General features: G+C 36.7%; 1 non-coding gene across 1 annotated transcript; it reads left to right on the top strand.

Annotated features, from left to right (window-relative positions):
• The first annotated feature begins 1174 nt into the window (after window positions 1-1174).
• Window positions 1175-1247, top strand: Trnat-ugu (transfer RNA threonine (anticodon UGU)). The gene has a single exon. It is a non-coding gene; the product is annotated as a tRNA-Thr (tRNA).
• Window positions 1248-5213: the final 3966 nt, after the last annotated feature.

A 5213-nucleotide genomic window follows, 5' to 3' on the forward strand; every position in this document is an offset into this window, starting at 1 on the left:
CATTAGGTTTGGCTTCATCGCGCATCAATTTCTCTGACCGTTCAGTCTGCTGTCTCCACATGTTCCCACTGTGTCAGACATTATGTGCTATGAGTACACAAAATTTCCATGTTGAATTCATTTTTCAATATTTTGATTGCATTTTAATTATCCTTGTGATTAAATGATCAATGTTCCCTGCTTTCAGCACCACTGCTCCGCTGTTACCTGCGTGATGTACAATATTCGTGTTTTTCCTTTCATCTGAGAATCGATTTTGCACAGTACTCGAAGTATTATATTTTTTTTTTTTTTTTGCTGTTATCAACACTTTGTGCAGAGCTCTTTTCATGTCCGATGTGTGTTCTTTCCGTTTTATTAACATGTTATCATTTAGCCATCAGGCCCATTAATATAATTGCTGTGTCTCTTTGCCGATTCATTAAAATCCGATTGAATTTACGCGCACGCATTCGCTCTTTGCTGTTGACTCGCTTGGAGCGTGAAATTGCAAAAATATGTTCGAACAGAAAGCTGCCAGACCGTTTGGTGACAGACTGTATATGCCCGATAGAGCCGGAAATTGCAAATTAGACATTTTCCCGTGAATTTTGTGACGTTTAGGTCATCTTCGGTGTAAAAAGATACTCATGTAGCACATTATTTGGAACAGCGCATCTCTCCGGAACGAACACTTTATGCGTCCTCTACGCATATTTCGCCGAAAAACACTCAACAGAATCTTCTCGAATAGCAATTTCAGATCACCTCACATGTTTGAATTTCTTCTGTTTTTAAAAGATAATAATTGCAAATATTCAAAACAACCTGAAGGCATCTGGAGTCCGAACAGTGCCAACACTATCTTTTTGATTACGAAGCATCCTACCAAGCCATTTCCAGGTAATTTTTGGAGTAATGTCCATCGTTCAGATAAATCACAAAACTTTCACAACTGAAAAGTAGAGAAAATGTGTAAAGAAGAGTAATGACGGAAAAAATAAATGGAGAAAATCGATGACTTTTTTCTCGTTAGTGAAGATACTTAATTCAATTCCAGCGATAATGAAAACTGTTCCATAACTCAATTGAATATATTGAACTTATATGAATTGTGATTTTGATTACCTCAATAGAGAAGAACTCATTCAAAAGTAGGTTACAAAGTTATAAAGGATGCAATAAAAATAAATGAGCCTCTTTAGTTCAGATGGCAGAGCGCTGGTCTTGTAAACCAGCGGTCGTGAGTTCGATTCTCACAGGAGGCACGTGTAATATTTTTTGCTAAACGTCTTTACATAATAAGGAGAAATAAGTGTCATAATGTTTATTAGACATGATTGTTCTATAACTAAGAATTTTCAGGAATTTTCAGAAATTATACTAAGATTTTTTTAGAAATTTTCACGTATAATGATGTTATTTTATTTCGAAAATATGTGGAAACAGTAGTTTTAGGAAGAAATTACTCACAAGTTTTTTCCTGAAGAAGAATTCGGTGAATATTTCTGGTTTTTACAAAAAAAAGGCGTGTATTCACAAATGACGGAAAAATGGTCAAAGTTCCTTTTTGGAACTATTTTACGAGAATACCACCAAGGGCATTTTTGTGAATCTACGATTTACGAATTTCAACATTTTACGGCTCAGAAAATCCACACGTGATTGTTGAGAGGCCACTGCATCCGCCAAAAGTCACTGTTTAGTGCGCATTATGGTCTGGAGTCATCGGGCCATATTTCTTTGAAAATGAGGACGGCGAGATGGTAACTGTGAATGGTGAGCGCTATGGCCGCATGTTAACCGATTTTTTTTTGCCACAAATTGAAGATATGGATACGGATGACATGTGGTTTCAGCAGGACGGCGCCACGTGCCACACAACACGACCGAACATGGCCATATTGCGAACGAAATTTGAGGGACGCATAATTTCGCGTTTTGGTGATGCCAATTGGCCGTCCAGATCATGCGATTTGAACCCGCTAGACTTTTTTTGTGGGGTTATACGAAAGACCGTGTCTATGCCAACTCTCCGCAAACTCTTGAACATTTGAAAGACAACATTCGTGAAGTTATGACCGAGATACCGCCCCATATGTGCCGAAAAGTCATCGAAAATTACCTGTTCCGGATCAAGGTGTGCGAGGAAGCCCTAGGTGGACATTTGAATGATGTTGTATTTCACACATAATGGCATAAACCAAACTTTAATTTGAAATAAAAGTTTCATCGAAATTCGAATTCTAAGTGTGTTTTATTTCAATTTACTTTCGGAATTTAAAGTTGGAAACCCCTGTATAGTCTGATTTGTTTATATTTGCGACGACAAATGTACAGTGTCGACGACTGGTGGCGATATTAGTGCTTGGGAGGTAAATTATTCTCTATCAAATCAGAAGGGCCAAGTGCAGTGTAAACATATAAAAGTTTGAATGAAAATTTTTACTTCATATTGTTTGATTACCTAACACATGTAGTTCTGACACTCACTTAACCATTTGTCGATGCATTTCCTGTTTGTTCCATAAAAAATTACTATTATAATATAGAATCATCATTAGACACAGTTTTCGTTCAATATGTTTCGGCGATATCGGGAAAAAACCTCTTATTTCATCACATAAAATAAATATTCGATACGTTAAAGTAAATTTTCATTCATAATTTTGATTTTGAAAGCAGGTTTATTGCATATCCATCATTTTTTTCTTCTCCCAATGAAAGCACACGTAGCTTAATGCCGGCTACTCGAATATACTCTTCAAAATCAGAATCTGAATTGGATTACGATTCCAATAATACAAAATCAAAAGCAGCAGGTTTTCCATTTATATTTCCATTTATTTTTCAATTTTCCAAAACAATACTCGGAACTTGACAGTTAGTATAGTTGTATTGGTGAACCCGAGTGCCAACCCGTGAAACATCTCAGTGCGAAACTAACAGCTTTCGGGGCGAACCAGTACGACACTGAGTGAATAAAACAACGTTTTGACAGCAGTTAGTGCGGCACTGGGGTTGAAACTGAACAAAAACGAATTCGCTAAAAGTTTAAAGACCATTTTACTATGCTGAAAAGGAATAAGTGGCCTTTCCAAAAATGGACTTGTCATTCATTTTTCGGGCCGTTATTTTTGTTGCTAGCAATATTGTTTCAGTCACGTCGGTGAAGTCCAATTTAAACCCGTATTGAACTGACAGAAGCCAACATATCGAATTCCCCACTGACATTTTCCATTTGTTTTGCTCTGAATTGGGTTCCCCACTGATAGTTCTGCTGGAGATTTTCCTATCGATCTTAGGGTGCTCATACACTGTTTGACCGAAGCCAAATATTTTACTCTTTTTGACAGATAAATTTTGGTCGACGTGTACTGATCAAATATATGCTACACAAAACACAACAAGCAAATATTCAATTTTTGGATGCCTCGAATACTTTTTTAGTCTGTTCTTCGAACCTGTCGGTACATGGTTAGGTTACCTTGAATATTTCAGGTGAACATTGTCTAACACTGTTGAATATTTAAGAATGGCAAACAAAATAGTGTTTGTACAAATATCAAATCAAACTTTATCTGTCAAAATATATCAAATATTTGACATCCGGGCAAACAGTGTACGGCCACCTTTAGTATCAATGATAGCACCCAGCTTGTTTCAGTACTGAGTATGCTGAAGTTCCACTGATGCGTCAAAAAAATCGTTAATATAGGGTAAATGATGTAGGTTTGTCCGATTTTGTAATTCTCAAGTAGATGTTGTATTTCACATTGTTCTGAGTTCACTGTCATCATATTTATCCATTCATAATTTAGGCTTTCTTCAGAATTCTTGCCTTTTCTTGGGCATTTTCAAGAACAGCACTCCACACAGAGAAACATAATTTCTGCAACGCGCGAAGGACACCATAAACAAACTGCAGCACGCCAAGCGGCCGTCATAGTAACCATGTTGACAAACCATCATCAGTGCATCAGAGAAACCATCACCAGAATTGAGGTAATCGAGATACATTACCTACATGATTTAGATATATAAATCTGATACAAATTAAGCAAGCATGATGATTTACAATATTTGTAAGAGTTCCCTGTCTAAGGGAGGGCTGCCATATAAAATAATCACAAATTTCTGCTTAACTCGAGATATAGAGCAAACGGAACCAAAATGGAAATGTGAGGATTTTATAGTACAAGAAATGTGTCCATGATGGTTTGACACACCTTCCTCCTTTAGAATGGGGAAGGGATCCTAAAAAACATTAGGTTGGGGAAAAAGTAATCCATTATTTTCACGGTAGCTGGCTTTAGTGATCAATATCTCGCGTAATACCGATCATACAATTTCAATTTTAGACTCGTTGTAAAGGTGACATTTCACACTAAAAAAAAATCGATTGCTGTTTTTTGTTTGTTCCATGTTGTGAGTTACAGGGTGTTAACAATGGAGGTCAAAAACGATGAAAACCGATACATTTTACACCGATACTGTAATAGTAAAATACGTGCAATTTATTCATTTTTAATTATTTGTGGATCGTTTGAAGCTTGCGATTAACCAGAAACATCCAGAATCGGCCAACAGAGGAGGTGCTTTGTTCCATCAGGACAATGCAAGAACACACAATTCCGGGAGCTTGATTGGGATGTTTAGTGCATCAACTATATAGTTCAAGCCTGGCATAGAGCGATTACGACCTCTTTCTCGCATTGTAAACCTTCCTGAGTAATACGAAATTGGGATCAAGAGAAGATCTATTGAGTTTGTTAGTATTTTATAAAACTACTGCAAAACATGAAAAAGGTCAATTTTATTTATATGTTTGGAAACATTTGAATACCTGATTTGATACAGGTGCATTGAACTAGAGCATTCAAAAAAGTGGACAAACCAAGATCATGTTTCGACTAGACAAACCAACATCAAATACCCTAGTTCAAAGCTCGTCGAATCGTTTTCCAATTCAGGATCGAAATCAATGACGGAAGGGTCAAGAAAGGATACGGATTAAGTCGCAGAATACATCAACCCAAGGATTAAAATCAGTGCTGTTAACATTCCTTCGCATCCCAAACGAAATTGCAGTATTTGTCTGTGGTAAAATTTTGGCGAGTTTTTCTAGATACAGCGTGTAAAATATACAATCCGAAGCTACACACACTCAAAATTTTTTCTTATCCATTTTGAATGTAAAGTTGAACCACGCTTTAACTGACCAATTCACGTTG

This window comes from Toxorhynchites rutilus, chromosome 2 (genome assembly GCF_029784135.1).
Source record: "Toxorhynchites rutilus septentrionalis strain SRP chromosome 2, ASM2978413v1, whole genome shotgun sequence".
NCBI classification, from domain to species: Eukaryota; Metazoa; Arthropoda; class Insecta; order Diptera; family Culicidae; genus Toxorhynchites; species Toxorhynchites rutilus.